This window comes from Hyla sarda, chromosome 9 (genome assembly GCF_029499605.1).
Source record: "Hyla sarda isolate aHylSar1 chromosome 9, aHylSar1.hap1, whole genome shotgun sequence".
Lineage (NCBI taxonomy): Eukaryota > Metazoa > Chordata > Amphibia > Anura > Hylidae > Hyla > Hyla sarda.
This window is the reverse complement of record NC_079197.1, coordinates 117,943,103-117,960,244: the sequence shown is the minus strand read 5'-3', so window position 1 is coordinate 117,960,244 and position 17,142 is coordinate 117,943,103. Positions and strand designations below refer to the sequence as shown.

Here is a 17,142-nt window from a genome sequence, read left to right as displayed (position 1 = left end):
GCTGAGTTGAAGATACTTTATGACACTTTTCTTTTTTGAAGATGACTATGCTCAGGACTTGGCTTCGAAAAGTCCCTTATAGACTCAGACTAATGATTCAGTGAAATTTCCATACACATTGCACTCCTTTGTTTGAATCATTAAAGGGGTACTCCGGTGAAAACCTTTTTTCTTTTAAATCAACTGGTGGCAGAAAGTTAAACATATTTGTAAATTACTTCTATTAAAAAATCTTAATCCTTCCAGTACTTATTAGCTGCTGAATGCTACAGAGGAAATTCCTTTCTTTTTGGAACACTGATGACATCACGAGCACATTTCTCTCTGCTGACATCTCTGTCCATTTTAGCAACCATGCATAGCAGATACATGCTAAGGGCAGCATGGTGGCTCAGTGGTTAGCACTGCTGCCTTGCAGTGCTGCAGACTTGGGTTCAAATCCCACTAAAGACAACAAAAAAAAAAAAAGTATTATTATTATTATAATAATGTCAGCAGAGAGAACTGTGCTCATGATGTCATCAGAGAGCATTCCAAAAAAAAAAAAAAAAGAATTTCCTCTGTAGTATTCAGCAGCTAATAAGTACAGGAAGGATTAAGATTTTTTAATAGAAGTAATTTACAAATATGTTTAACTTTCTGCCACCAGTTGATTTAAAAGAAAAAAGGTTTTCACCGGAGTACCCCTTTAAGGCTAGGTTCACACTGTGGAATTTCTGGGGAGAATTTCTGCTGGAAATCGAGCCGGCGGCACTAGGACCGGGCAGACTACATTGCCATCTCCATAGATGGCAATGCATTTCTGAGCAGATCTCCCAAAAGAGCCACACAGAAATGCATTGATGTCTATGGAGGCAGCAATGCAGTCTGCTCGGTCCTAGCGCCACCGGCTCGATCTCCGGCAGAAATTCTGCCCAGAAATTCTGCAGTGTGAACCCAGCCTAAAGGGAAAACTGGACTGCTACAGACTTGTATCAGTGTTTTTATTTTTTCAGTCAAATTTAAAAAAAGAAAAACATAAACAAGGTGACGTCAGTCTAATTCTGTTATGGGAATTTCTGCAGACACTTGGTTTCTATAGCAATTGTAGTGCAGAAGCTCTATTTAAAGTAAAGCACACAGCAACCATAATAAGTCCCATGCTGTGCAGACTGCATAGGATAGAGCAAATTCAAACCAATTACTGACGCTTATAATTGACTATTAGTGGCTTATAAGGCAATTCTGGCCTTTACGTCAACATGACAAAGATAAAGTATATGGTCAGGTAAACATATACATTAGTCCTTGTTAGTCATTTGTTCTGTACACATATAGAACAAAGGACTAAGAATGACTATATATGTATACGTTTACCTGACTATATACTTTATGTATGTCATGTTGACGTAAAGGCCAGAATTGTCTTATAAGCCACTAATAGTCTATTATTAGACCGTCAGTAATTGGTTTCTGGGAAAGTGATTGTCTGTACACACAGTACAGTGGTCCCTCAACATACGATGGTAATCCGTTCCAAATGGACCATCGTTTGTTGAAACCATCGTATGTTGAGGAATCCGTGCAATGTAAAGTATAGGACAGTGGTTTACAACCTGCGGACCTCCAGACGTTGCAAAACTAAAACACCCAGCATGCCCGGACAGCCGTTGGTTGTCCGGGCATGCTGGGAGTTGTAGTTTTGCAACATCTAGAGGTCTGCAGGTTGAAGACCACTGGTATTGGAGGTTATACTGACGTGTTCCCGCCGCTCCGGACCGTCACCGCTCGTCACCACTGCCCTGGATGTCGCCTTCCATCGCTGTCGCCGCGTTCCCAGGGTCTCCCTGCCGCTCCGGCGAGGCCTCTGCTTCCCCGGAATCCTCGCTCTCCGTCGCCGCCATCACGTCGCTACGCATGCCGCTCCTATTGGATGATGGGATGACGTGATGACGACGATGGACAGCTCCGACGATGCAGGGGAGCCCAAAGAGGACGCGCCGGAGCCCCGAGGACAGGTACGTGATCGTCAGCGGACCACATGGGGCACAGTAAACGGAGAGCCGTTTATGCGATGGCGCCGACATACAAAAGCAATGTATGTTGATGCTGCCTTCAACATACGATGGCCTCTGAGAGGCCATCATATGTTGAAATGATCGTATGTCGGGGCCATCGTAGGTCGGGGGGTCACTGTATATGAAAAAAAGGCCATCATTTTTTCATCCGTTAAAATAAACTGTGTACACAGCCACCGACTTTCCTATAGACTTACATTTATTTTGCAAGAACAGATGCATTTTTTTCTGTAATTTAAAATAAATAAATAAAACATGCCAAAAATAACACTGTGTGAACAAAGCCTTAGTCTACAGTTTAATAGAAAAGGTGCTTACAGACCTCATCGAAAGGAAAAAGGAATAAAATTACGTCAGCACTGGTCAGTGATGCAACTCAACTTTTTTGACAGCAGGTGCAGCGCACAGGATTGTGCTCTGCACCTGCTGTCAATAAAGTTGAGTTGGATCGCTGACAAGTGCTGCAGAAATGTCACTCCTTTCTGGTTGTATTCACTTGGGACGCTGATTGTGCACCTCCCTAACCCTCTAGCACTGCTCTGTTCGTCCATCTTTCTCATCCTAAATACCGCTATCGGCAGTGCCAGCATCACTACTGTTCAGTACTTTGTGATAACAGATGGCTCATGTCCGCTATTATCGATGACTCCCCGGCTGCTGATAGTAGGCAGAACTCGCTATGTAGTAGATGTACGGCGCTGTGTAGGAGGTAACTTGCTCCAGAGCCATACATTTATGGTGCATGTCCTTAAAGGGGAACTCGGCTCCTGGACATTTTATCCCCTATCCAAGGGATAGGAGATAAGATGTCTGATTGTGGGGGTCATGGTGCTGGGAACCCCCACAATCTCTCCTGCAGCACCCCATGTAATTTGCTGCACGGAGTGACCTTCACTCAATGCCTGATGACGGGCGATACAGGGGCCGGAGTATCATCATGTCATGGGGTAGTCTTGCTAATTGCATATAATTTCCACCTGTTGTCTGTTCCATTTGTTGCTTCCTGAGTGAACAGTGTGATTTCACAGAAGTGTGATTGACTTGGAGTTACATTGTTGTTTAAAGGGGTACTCCGGTGGTTAATTTTTTTGACTATATGGCATCTTCTTTCTAAGTTTAGTTTTTTTGCAATATACATGTGTTATATGTTTTGGCAGCATGTGTGTTTTTCTTACCTGTTTGTTGGGCAGGAAGTTCTGTAGTTCAGAGGGTTTTCTTTTACTGTTGTCCACAGTTCTGAGTCTGTTGTGGACAAGATGTCACAGCACTTTTTTTTCCCTCTGTCTGCATGAGAAAAATAAGCCACGCCCCCTCATCTCATCCAGCTGAGTACACAGCTCCTCCCCTCCCCCTGCTCTGTATTCTAAGGATGCAGGTCTGCACAGGAGAAGGACCTCACAGAGAAGATAAGTGTTATCTGAAGGGGAGGATGAGAAGGTGCACGGGCTGGGGATGTATGGACTGCAGGAGAATAAATCTCATACTGGGAATGATCTCTATGGGGGAGATTTATCAAAACCTGTGCAGAGGAAGACTTGCCCAGTTGCCCATAGCAACCAATCAGATTGCTTCTTTCATTTTTCACAGGCCTTCATAAAAATGAAAGAAGCAAGCTGATTGGTTGCTATGGGCAACTGGGCAAGTTTACCTCTGCACAGGTTTTGATAAATTTCCCCCTATATGTGAAGGGGGAGGGGGGGACTCCTGAATGACACATGCTGGGAGTTGTAGTCCCTGTTGTGTGTGTATGCTAGTGTTTACAAACCAGTGTGCCTCCAGCTGTTGCAAAACTACAACTCCCAGCATGCCCTGACAGACTTTGGGCATGCTGGGAGTTGTAGATTTGCAACAGCTGGAGGCACACTGGTTAGGAAACACTGTTCTAGCCTATTCAGCATACACATCATGTTACACCAGTGTTTCCCAACCAGTGTGCCTCCAGCTGTTGCAAAACTACAACTCCTAGCATGCCCAAAGGCTGTCAGGGCATGCTGGGAGTTGTAGTTTTGCAACACCTGGCGGCACCCTGATTGGGAAACACTGGTGTATGCCCTACAGAGGTGTGATGAACTACAACCCCCAGGAGACTACAGAGGCAGCATGCTGGTGTTATACCACAGACTGAAGACTCCTTAATGAAACATGCTGGGAGTTGTAGTCCCTTTTGTGTGTGTATGACAGTGTATCCCAACCAGGGCTGATTATATTAGTGTGCTGTGCATAAGGGGGCTGACCCGGGAAAATAGTAGGATGGGTAAAGGGTGGAACAAACAAACAAAAAAAAAAGGAGCCGCCCCAAACCAGCAAGGCATGTGGCATGCTGGGATTTGTAGTTTTCAGCACAGCAAGAAACAGGAAATAGAAGCAAAGATAGGAAAACAAAGTGGGGGATAAAAAGACAACAAAGAGCGGTAATAGAGTAGGCTAAACAACAAGAATAGAAATGAAACAAAACAAATAGGGTAAGTCAAAAACAGAAAAACACGTTGACCACCGGAGTACCCCTTTAAGTGTTTCCTTTATTTATTTTTGAGCAGTGCAGTTTTAGTAGGTAGTGGACAGGATAGCAGGTAGTGATTGACAGAAGGGCATGTTTACAAACATAAGAACAGCTGTTAAACCAAAGGCAAACTTTTCTGCACCTAGCCAGCCCATCAGTGAGATCACCAAGATTTAGCAACATTTTACAAGATTAACCACTTAACCCCTTAAGGACAAGCCCATTTTCACCTTGAAGGGGTACTTCTGTGGCCAATGTGTTTTTTCAGTTTCTACTTACCCTTGCAGGTGATTTTTCTTGTTATCTCTGGTCTCGTGCTTGCTCTTTGTTTGTCTTTCTTTTCCTTTCTTGGCACAAGTGTGACCATGTAGTGTAACATGCCTTTGTTTTAGAAACTACAGCTCCCAGCATGCCTTGTAGCCTGTCTTCTCTTTCAATGCCTTGCCCAACTTGTTTTGCGCTGCCGCCCAGTCCTGTTTGTGGGTGACTTTATTTTTTTCCCTTTTAGAATGCCCTTTCCCCACCCTGCTCATTAGTACTATGCGCACCGTCAGCTTCTCACCCTGCAGCCCCACATCAGGGAATGAATTGTCAGCTGAAACGCGCTATCCCCACATTAGGGAACTAATCATATGTGACCCACAGGTGCTGCTCTGCTTTCTCCCCCCCCCCCCCCCCAAAAAAAAAAAGTGATGTCCCCGGGCTCAGGGCTTCTGTTCTCTTCTGATCGGAGAACAGAAGCTGTCACCTCCCTCTGCAAGCGCTGAAAGCCAATGAGTCGTGGGCACTACAGAGCTTCTGCTCTGCAGCGCCCACAGCTTACACTGGCTTCCTGCTCTGCAGCGCCCGTGGCTCACTGACTTTCAGCACTTGCAGGGGGAGGTGACAGCTCCTGTTCTCCGATTAGAAGAGAACAGAAGCCCTGCGCCCACGGTCACAAATCATTCATCCCCCGACATGGGGAGAATGTGCATCGCTGCAGCTCAAATTTAACCCTTTCCCCGATGCGGGGACATCGCTTTTGGGGGGGAAGGGGAGGAAGCAGAGCAGCGTCCGCAGGTCACAAATGATTAGTTCCCCGATGAGGGAACAGCACACTGCGGCTGACCATTCATTTCCTGATGTGGGGACTGCGGGGTGAGAAGCTGACAATGCGCCTGCGGGGGCAATCATGATAGCGCTGCGGCTGACATGTTACTAATTCCCCAGCCATGGGGACCGTGCGCCCGCAGGGGGAACCATGATAGCCAATTCCCCTGATTCCCCCCATAAGCACATGGTTCCATGGCGGAGAAGGGGTTACATGTCAGATGCAGCGCTGATACAGGGTAATCAGTACACTGTGAGCCAGGTGCAGGGCTGGCTGGCAGCAAGAGGAGAAATCCATCCTCCTGCAACAATTCAATGAATATTCATTACGGGGGTGTGGAAAAAGGGTGAAACCATTGCAGGAGGAAAAAAAAAACAGCAACGCTTTCAGCACTGACGTCTTGTCCACAACAGTGAACAAACATGGCCGCAGGTGTGGACAGTCAAAAGCAACCAGAAAAACTACTGAACTTCCATAATAGAAAAGAGGTCAGTAAAAACAGACATGCTGTGGACAGATGTATACATGTAAATTACAAAAGTGCTCAACTCGCTACAAACACGCTAAATAACCATAAAGCTGTGCTATCGGAGTACCCCTTTAAGGACCAGAGAATTTTTTACACATCTGACCACTGTCAATTTAAGCATTAATAACTCTGGGATGCTTTTACTTATGAATTTGATTCCGAGATTGTTTTTACGTGACATATTCTACTATAACATAGTGATACATTTTTGCCGATACTTGCATAATTTCTTGGTGAAAAATTCCAAAATGTCATGAAAAATGTGAAAATTTAGCATTTTTCTAAATTTGAAGCTCTCTGCTTGTAAGGAAAATAGACATAACCAAATAAATTGTTTATTGATTCACATATACAATATGTCTACTTTATGTTGGCATCAAAACGTTGACATGTTTTTACTTTTGGAAGACACCAGAGGGCTTCAAAGTTCAGCAGAAATGTTCCACTTTTTCACAAAATTTTCAAAATCAGAATTTTTCAGGGACCAGTCCAGTTTTGCAGTGGATTTTAAGGGCCTTCATATTAGAAATACCCCATAAATTACCACATTATAAAAGCTGCACCCTTCAAAGTATTCAAAATGACATTCAGAAAGTTTGTTAACCCTTTAGATGTTTCACAGGATTAGCAGCAAATTGAAGGAGAAAATTCAAAATCTTAATTTTTACACTAACATGTTCTTGTAGAGCCATTTTTTTATTTTTACAAGGGGTAAAAGGAGAGAATTCCCCCAAAATTTGTAACCCCAGTTCTCTTGAGTAGAGATGAGCAAACTTACAGTAATTTCGATTCGTCACGAACTTCTCGGCTCGGCAGTTGATGTCTTATCCTGCATAAATTAGTTCAGCTTTCAGGTGCTCCTGTGGGCAGGAAAAGGTGGATACAGTCCTAGGAAAGAGTCTCCTAGGACTGTATCCACCTTTTCCAGCCCACGGGAGCACCTGAAAGCTGAACTAATTTAGGCAGGATAAGACATCAACTGCCGAGCCGAGAAGTTCGTGACGAATCAAATTTACTGTAAGTTCGCTCATCTCTACTCTTGAGTAAGGAAATAACTCATATGTGAACGTAAAGTGCTCTGTGGGTGCACTAGAGGGCTCAGAAGGGAAGGAGCAACAATTCGATTTTTGAGAGTGAATTTTGCTGAAATGGTTTTTGGGGGGCATGTTGCATTTAGGAAGCCCCTATGGTGCCAGAACAGCAAAAAAAAATAAAAAATAGAACAAGGCATACTGTTTTGGAAACTACACCGCTCAAGGAATTTAACAAGGGGTACAGTGAGCCTTAATACCCCACAGTCAGGTGTGTAAATGAGAAAAAAAAAATTTCACTAAAATTCAGTTTTTTCCCAAAATTTTACATTTTTGCAACGGGTAATAGGAGAAAATGTCCCTCAAAATTTGTAACCCCATTTCTTAAGAGTATGTAAATACCCCATAAGTGGATGTCAAGTGCTCTGCTGGTGCACTACAATGCTCAGAAGAGAAGGAGTGCCATTGAGCTTTTGGAGAGAGAATTTGTTTGGAATGGAAGTCTGGGGCCATTGAGTTTACAAACCCCTGTGGTACCAGAGCAGTGAGTGGATACCCCCCCCCCCCACATGTGACTCCATTTTGGAAACTACACCCCTCACAGAATTTAATAAGGGGTGCAGTGAGCATTTAGACCCCACTGGAATTTGACAGATCTTTGGAACAGTGGGCTGGGCAAATGAACAAATTAAATGTTTTCATATTCATGGACCACTGTTCCAAAAATCTGCCAAACACCTGTGGGGTGCAAATGGTCCCTGCACCCCTTATTACATTACATGAGGGGTGTAGTTTCCAAAATGGTTTCCTCATGGGTCACATGTGGGGAGTTCTATTGTTCTGGCACCATGGGGCCCATTGGCACTGCTTCTCTTCTGAGCATTGTAGTGCGCCCGCAGTGCACTTTACATCCACATATAGGGTATTTCCATACTCAGCAGAAATGGGAGTAAAAATTTTGGGGGGATTTTTTCCTATATTCCCTTGTGAAAATTTTAAATTTAGGGTAACACCAGCATTTTAGTGAAATTTTTTTTTTCATTTCCCCATCCAACTTTAATGAAAAAATTTCAAACACCTGTGGGGTGTTAATGCTCACTATACCCCTTGTTATGTTCCGTGAGGGGTGTAGTTTCCAAAATGTGGTCACATGTGGCTATTTATTTTTTTTGCATTTATGTCAGGACCACTGTAAAATCAGCCACCTCTGTGCAAATCACCAATTTAGGCCTCAAATGTTCATAGTGTGCTCTCACTCCTGAGTCATGTTGTGCACTCGTAGAGCATTTTACGTCCACATATGGGGTATTTTTGTACTCAGGAGAAATTGCGTTACTAATTTTGGGGGTCTTTTTTTCCTTTTACCTCTTGTGAAAATGAAAAGTATTGGGCAACACCATCATGTTAGTGTGAAAAAAAAATTTCATATGGGGTAAAAGGAGAAAAAGCCCCCCAAAATGTGTAAAGCAATTGCTCCCGAGTACAGAAATACCCCATATGTGGCCCTAAACTCTTTCCTTGAAGTACCACAGCGCCCTGAAGTGAGAGACTGCCATGCTCATTTTAGGCCTAAATTAGGGATTTGCATAGGGGTGGACTCGGATGCATGCAGTACAATTGGCTCCGCTATCAAAAATATTCTACGGCTGTAATTCCCAAACAGGCTGACTCCAGCTGTTGCTAAACTCCCAGCATGCCTGGACAGTCAATGGCTGTCCGGAAATGCTGGGAGTTGTTGTTTTGCAACAGCTGGAGGCTCCTTTTGGAAACACTGCTGTACAACACATTTTTCATTTTATTGGGGGGGGGGACTGTAAGGGGGTGTATATGTAGTGTTTTACCCTTTATTTTGCGTTATTGTGTGTTTTTAGAGTACATTCACACGGACAGGGATTTACGGTGAGTTTCCCGCTAGGAATTTGAGCTGCGGCGGAAAATTTGCCACAGCTCAAACTTTTAGCAGGAAACTCACTATAAACCCTCCTGTGTGAATGTACCCTGTACATTCACATGGGAGGAAAAGCTCAAGCTCTTGCAAAACTAAAACTCCCAGCATGCACTGACAGACCGTGCATGCTGGGAGTTGTACTTTTGCAACAGTTGGAGGCACACTGGTTTGAAAACCTTAAGTTAGGTTCTGTTACTTAACTCAGTATTTTCCTACCAGTGTGCTTCAGGCTAACTTTCCACTTGTTTTTTTTATTTTTTATTTTTTTTCTGGCAGATTTTGGAAAACTGCCACTGTAGTTTTTGAGCCAAAGTCAGAAGTGGATCCATAAGGGAGGAGTAGTTTAAGTCCTTCCTATATATGTCCTATTACTTTTGAATACACTTCTGGCTTTGGCTTAAAAACTGCAGTGGCAGTTTTCCAAAAACTGCCAGAAAAAAAACCAAGTGGAAACTTAGCCTTAAGTTGTTGCAAAACTACAACTCCCAGCATTTACTGATCGCCGAAGAGCATGCTGGGAGTTGTAGTTATGCAACAGCTGGAGGCATGCAACTACAACTCCCATCATGCCGAGACAGCCTTTTGCTGTTCCTGCATGCTGGGAGTTGTAGTTTTGCAACATCTGGTGGGCCACAGTTTAGAGACCACTGCACTGTGATCTCCAAACTATAGCCCTCCAGATGTTGCAAAACTACAAATCCCAGCATGTCCAAACAGCAAACAGCTGTCTGGGCATGCTGGGACTTGTGGTTTTGCAACATCTGGAGGGATACTGTTTAGGGACCACTGAATAGTGGTCTCCAAACTGTCGCCCTGCAGATGTGGCTAGGCAACTACTCACCTCCTGCAGCAGGATCGCCACACGCTGCGCAAGCTGGAGGATTGCCGCTGATTGCAGCCAGGTAAGGGACCTCCACTGCCAGTTCCGCCTGACTACCGTGGGTGGGAAGAGTGGCGTAAATTAACTTTAACCCCCCCGCCCCCGATCTTCTATTGTTCGGTCACTTCTGACCGGCCATTAACAGGGATAGGAGGCGTGGAACCCCTGCCACCTCACTCCTATCCCTTTAGGGGAATTCGGAGTGTCTTGGACAGCCCCAATCCTCCTTATTTTCCGGGTCACTAGAGACCCGTATGATCCAGAATCTCTGCAGATCACCGGTCTGAGTTGACTGGTGATTTCCAGCGATCGCCAACATGGGGGCGTCTCAGGACCCCCCCTTGGCGATGTCCCGGGATGCCTGCTGAATAATTTCAGCAAGCATTCCGGTCCGGTCACCGACCAGCTAGCGGCGGGGACCGAAATTCTCACGGGTGTACCTGGTGCCAGAAAGTTAATTACTTCTATAAAAAAAAATCTTAATCCTTCCAATATTTATCAGCTGATGTATGCTCCACAGGAAGTTATTTTCTTTTTTGATTTCTTTTATGTCTTACCACAGTGCTCTCTGTTGACACCTCTGTCCATGTTGGGAACTGTGTAGAACAGGATAGGTTTGCTATGAGGATTTGCTCCTCCTCTGGACTGTGCCTAATTTGACAGATATGTCAGCAGAGAGCACTGTGGTCAGACAGAAAGGAAATTCAGAAGGGGTACTCCGGTGCTTACACATCTTATCCCCTATCCAAAGGATAGGGGATAAGATGCCTGACCGCGGGAGTCCCGCCACTGGGGACCCCCGGGTTCTTGCTCACGGCATTCCGTTTGTAATCAGTCCCCGGAGCGTGTTCGCTCTGGGTCTGATTACGGGTGACCACAGGGCGGGCGGCATGTGACGTCATGCCTGCGCCCCCGTGTGACGTCACGCTGCCTCCTGTAGGCTATCAGGCTCCTGTAGGCTATCACGCCCCCTCCCGTAGGCTTGCATTGAGGGGTGGAGCGTGGCATCACACAGAGGCGGAGGCGTGATGTCACACGCTGCCCGCCCTGTGGTCTCCCGTAATTAGACCCGGAGCGAACACGCTCCGGGGACTGATTACAAACGGTATGCCGCGAGCAAGATCACGGGGGTCCCCAGCGGCGGGACTCCCGTGGTCAGGCATCTTATCCCCTATCCTTTGGATAGGGGATAAGATGTGTAAGCACCAGAGAACCCCTTTATCTTCCTGGCACCCGTTGATTAAAAAAAAAAAAAGATTTTCCAGCGCCCTTTAATTGCATTGACCTATAGAATAAAGATAAAAATTTGAATTATTTTTATAGTGAAAATACTTTTTTAGTTGAATGTAAACTTCATTTCATCTCAACTGTTGAGGCCTTTACCGCTATTTCTTTTTTTTACATGTTCAGGGAACAGATTAACACAGTGGATCTTTGTCCAGCATAGAGAACAAGTGTGACTGGAGTTAATAATTCAAGAAAAAGTGCAAAACAACAGCACTGAAAAAACATTTTCCACACTACAAGTTTTAAGGTGATGAATGACATTTGGTGGATCACGCCGTACATGATCTCTTTTGTGTAACCGTGGAATCTTTAAAATTACCTTATTGGGGGAGATTTATCAAAACGCATGCAGAGAAAAAGCTGACCAATTGCCCATAGCAACCAATCCCATTTCTTCTTTCATTTTTTAAAACGCCTCTACAAAATGAAAGAAGGGATCTGATTGGTTGCTATGGGCAACTCAGCAACATTTCCTCTGCACAGGTTTTGATAAATCTCCCCCATTGTGTTTACGTGTGTGTGCGTACCAACCTCTTCTCCATGTTTAAACTGTTATATTACTACAATATTTACTATATCCTCTTCAGGTAACAGAACATTGGAGCAGGGCAGACATGATGTGCAGGAATAACAAGACAATATTGAAAGTGTTTCTATTATTCATGAGGGAAACAACTGTAAATAGCTATGATAACTGTTTCCTTTTTTTTGTCAATTTGTTATTGGTTTCATCTCCTTCAACACTTCAGTAGCTAATATGCATTCTTAAGACTGTGTTCTTTTATTATTATTATTTTTTTTAATTTAAATTCCATACACATATACAAACAAACAATTTAAAGCCGATTATGTTCTTACATCATCACACAATATTCCTAAGGAATGAAAAATGAAAAGGAAGAAAAGCACGGGGGAGCGGGGGAGGGAGGTGTAAAGAAAGAGGGGCAGGCAAAAAATAAAAGGGGGGGGGGGCGAGGGTCAAGTACTAATGGGTTTAAATTTTAATCATTTAAACCATGTTTTCCTAAATTGGACCAGTCTATCATTTGAGGCAGCTATAGACCACTCCATAAGACAGTTGTGGGGTATCAGATTGATTATACTGTCAATCTCCGGTATTTCTGGATCCTTCCACTTTACCTCTATTTTATTTCTAACTTTGGTTAGGCAGTGGACTATTACTGTTATATCTGCTAATGGTAAATCATCTAATCTAAGGTTTAGAAGTGCTACTCCAGGACCCCATGGTATTGTACAGTCTATTATTTTACACAACACGTGAAAGGTTTGTCTCCACACTTCGTGAATGCAGGCACACTCCCACCTAATGTGCAGACTACAACGCCAACAAGTGCCTGAATTTTCAGGGTTGATTTTTGACATTCTATAGGGGTTAGATGCCACCTATACAGTAATTTTCTGTCCGTCTGAAGATTGGCAGCGCATTTTGAAATTTTCAATCCTAGTGCAAATGCATTAGGACCATTGTTGTGCTGTAAACAATTCTCCCAGGTCTATTTCCCATTTATCACACAGGGGCTGTAATTCACGCTTCATACATTTTTGATATACCTTTAGTAACTAATTCTGGTCCAAAAAGTATTTGTTTTAGCAGGAGTGTTCAAATTTTTCCTGGGAGTTTTACTTAATCGATAAAGTGTCTCAGTTGAAGGAATTTATAGAATTCTATGGTTGGTAAATTATATTTCCTTTGAATATCTTCAAAGGTGAGGAGATTTCCTCCTCTGCCCATCATATCCGCCACTGTATTTATTCCATGATCCCCCCATTTCCTATACTTAGAGTCAGGAATCTGGGATTGAACTATTCCCAGGGGCATTTCCTCTATAGTCAATGGTAATAACAGGTCTTTATCAGAAGGTTCCAAATATAATATATCCCTGCCACTGTAGGGTGCCCAACTCTATAAGAACTTGGTCTTACTCTCTCAACCCATAGTGCCTCATTTAGAGAGTTTTCCGTGACCAGTTGGGTTTCTATTTCTACCCATTGTTTCGTAACATCACCACGCCACCAATACTGCAATTGCTCCAGTAATGTAGCGAGATAATACTTTAACAAGTCAGGACATCCCATCCCCCCTCTATCAACCGGGGGGTGTAGTATTCTAGCCTGTACTCGTGCCTTGCGATTTCGCCATATTAACTGCATGAGTTGTTGCTGTAATGTTTTAATCACATCCCTAAGTATCTAAACAGGGAGATTGCACAGGAAGAACAGAACCTTGGGTAATAAAGCCATTTTCACTGCCGCCAATCGTCCTGCCCCTGATATTGGAAGTTTAGAATAGGTAGAGGCTGCTTTCGTTAATAGAGTTGCCAAATTCATCTTAACTAAGTTTTAAAGAGGGTTTGTAATTTGGAATATACAGGTATGTGATCTGGTCACTGGACCATTGATACGAAAAGGTTGTTTGCAAGGATTTTTTAAGGGATAGAGGGATCCCAATGCCTACAATCACAGACTTTGATGTATTAACCTTATAGTAACTCAATGTCCCGAATTCTTCCAATAGGGCAGTGGTACTAGCTAAAGAGTGTTTAGGGTTTGTAAGGCATAAAATTATGTCATCTGCGAATATACCTATGCATTGATTCTTTTCCCCTATCTGGATCCCTGTAATTTCTAATGAACACCTAATGGCTTCGGCTAGTGGTTCCATCATCAGAGTGAATATTAATGGCAAAAGGGGGCAATCTTGCCTGGTTCCATTTGAAATGTTAAACTCTTTTGATTTTACTCCACAGTTGTAGACACCTGCATGGGGCTCTGAATATAGAGCTAATAGTCCTTTCCCAAAACTTTCTCCAAATCGAAATTTATTTAGGACTGTGTTCTCATCTGTATCACATCAGCTATTCGCAAAAGAAGACACAGCCTATATTTCGAGTCCAAAACTAGCAGTGTATATGTTCAGGAAACCAACCGAGTGTAGTCATAATGAGGGAAATTCTTGCTGAGGAAAAGTCGACCAGTTGCCCATAGAAACTAATCAAAGTGCTTTTTTCATTTTTAAAAAGGTCTCTAAAAAATAAAAGAAGCAATCTGATTGGTTGCTATGGGCAACTGTTCAACTTTTCCTCAGCAAATGTCTTGATGAATATCCCCCATAATATGACTGGAATCAGACCACTCAAGTCTAAACCCTCAACAGCAACATGAACAACCTTTTTGAAAGGATGACAACATATAGCCAAATGAAATGACTAAGTTGTGGTTTCTAAAATAACATAAAAATGTTAGCTTACATGGTTTACATTATGATATACTAGTTGTAATATATGTTGCACAAACTTATTTAATGGCATTGTCAAGAGAATGCATTCATATCAGTTTTGCATCAGTCTTCATTGGGACTAATAATTTGAAGGGTATTTCAATGTGAAATAAAAAATAAAAATACTTCTGAAACATATAGCATTACTTTAAAGTCTTACTGTCATTATAAACAACTTTTTTCCATTTAATGCTTCCTTCAAAATTAAGCATTTTCCTAATATACTTCATTACATTTTTTTATTGCTAAAAATGTGAAATAAATGTTTAAAAACATGGCCACTAGGGGTCTCTGTCTCTTTGATTTTGAAAACAAACCCTGGTATCTAGGGCTCTTTGGTCCTCACTACCAAGAAAAGGTTTTACTCTCTCCCCTTGCTCCCCTGCCTCCGTACAGTGTATAATCCAGCCTTCAACTGTGTGAGGAGAATACCTGTGAGATCCAGACAAGATGCAAAAAGCTTTCAGCCTCTTCAGATGAGAAGCATAGTGCAGAGTGACAAGCAATGAAAGGTGCTAAATTATTATTTATATGAAAAATGGTTTCTCTTTGGCCATTTTATGAACTTATTTCTTGTGTATTTGTACCATATACGTTCACATGGCTGTTTTAGGGTTAAAAAAAAGCATGCACTTTGGCCACTAAGTTGTAAAAAAATATGCAGGTTTTTCTTCAGTCCTTGCAATATATAGTTTCACATGGCTGAATTAGAGTTATATAGAGCATGCACAGCTGCATTAAAGTTATATAGAGCATGCATTTAGGCAGAAAGCTGTACAAGTGTAAACATATTTGTGCAGATCTCGTGACAAGGGAGAGGGGAGGGGGAGCTCATAATACTCCAGGGGAAACACCTCCAGCCTCTTAGAGGAATTCAGAAGATTGATCACAGTAATACATAGATAAAAAAATATATATATTTTACATGTTAACACATGCATATTATTATGTATACAGGTCTTGGGGCACATTACTACACTGATTTAACCTTTTTTAAATTTTTTCTTACTTATGACAGTAACACTTTAATGTTTGTCCTAGCTATGAAATGACCAAAAGTACTTTTGTTTTGTGAGTATCTAATCCTGTCCTCCTACTACTATCTGGTCGAGCAGTTGCTCAGTACTAACAGAATGCATTATTTTCCCTCAGCTCTTTATCACAGCTTTCCAACCCTGTCTACTTCTTCCCCACAACACTTCTGAGAAAGCTGCTACAGAACACTTCTTTGCACAGTAGACTATGTTTCCACACAGCTAGCCTGCAAAAGATGGTTATTCATTCCATGCCTGCTCCTCTGCCTGTGACATTGTTCAGCTGCAATCACACCTCATCCATGTCTCATTAAAGTGTTACTATTAGTAATAAAATGAAAAAACAAATGCTTAAATCAGTGTAGTAATGTGCCCTTAGACCTGTTTGCATAATAACATGCATGTGTTAATATATATTGCTGTGCTTAGTCTTTCTGAATTTCTCACAGAGGTTAGGGGCATTTCCCCTGGAATATGATGAGCTCCTCTCCTCCCTTCTCCCCCTCACATAGCATTTGCAAAGCATACTGCCTAAATGCATGCTTTATATTACTCTAACTATATTACTCTTACTCTACATGGTGCAAGGACAGATGAAAAACGTGCATTTTGTTCCAAAAAACAATTTTTTTTTACATTTTCTCAACTTTGTAACTAAAGTGTATGCTTTAAATAACCCTACAGCAGCCATGTGGAACCTATATGGTGCAAATACACAAGAAATAAGTTCATAAAATGAACAAAAAGAAACCATTTTTCATATAAATAATAGTTTAGCACCTTGTATTGCTTGCCAGTGAGCATGGGAATGATTCTCTTCTTAAAGACTGCAATCTGACTGTATCTTGTCTGTGCTCCGAGGCACAGAATGTAGATAACCACAGCTCCCTCCCCTCCTTTTTGGTCCTTTTTTTATTTTTTTTAAGTACCAAAAAGGCTGGATTTTCAGGGTTCATTTGCAATATTAAAAAGAGAGAGATACCCCCTTGTGGCCATTTTTTAAAAAAAAACCTTTTTTCACATCTTTAGCAATGAATTTTTTTAATGAAGTATATTAGGAAAATGCTTAGTTTTTAAGGGAGTATTAAATGGACAAAAAAGTTGTTTCTAAAAACAGTAACATTTTCCGATTCCAGACCCACATCCTGAGACAGGAATGGATGATGAGCTGGGAACTGGAGACAATACCACACTGAGAATGAAAGGACTACACAACTTTGTGCCAGGGTGCATCATGCAAAAACATGCTGAAACCAGTATGATTTGTGATAACACTATTTTAGAAAGGAATATATCTTGGGGTAATAGTTTTAGTAAATTATACTTTTTTTTTTTCATACTTTTTAATGATTTTATTTCCCTATGTGTTTACACATAGAAAGATGAATTTCTTTGAGAAAAATTGCAGACTCCGATACAATCACAGGGGTGCATTCAATTTCTCTGTACATATTGCAGTGCTCTGACTAAAACCAGTAAAACTGTACC

General features: G+C 42.3%; 1 long non-coding RNA gene across 2 annotated transcripts; it reads left to right on the top strand.

Moving 5' to 3' along the window:
- The first annotated feature begins 2,527 nt into the window (after nucleotides 1-2,527).
- On the top strand, nucleotides 2,528-12,054 carry LOC130291243 (uncharacterized). Of its 2 annotated transcripts, none has more exons than XR_008847836.1 (3): nucleotides 2,528-2,766; nucleotides 11,446-11,569; nucleotides 11,910-12,054. It is a non-coding gene; the product is annotated as an uncharacterized LOC130291243 (long non-coding RNA). The 2 variants fall into 2 exon arrangements; XR_008847837.1 differs by lacking the exon at nucleotides 2,528-2,766 and adding an exon at nucleotides 5,934-6,135.
- The last annotated feature ends 5,088 nt before the right edge of the window (nucleotides 12,055-17,142 follow it).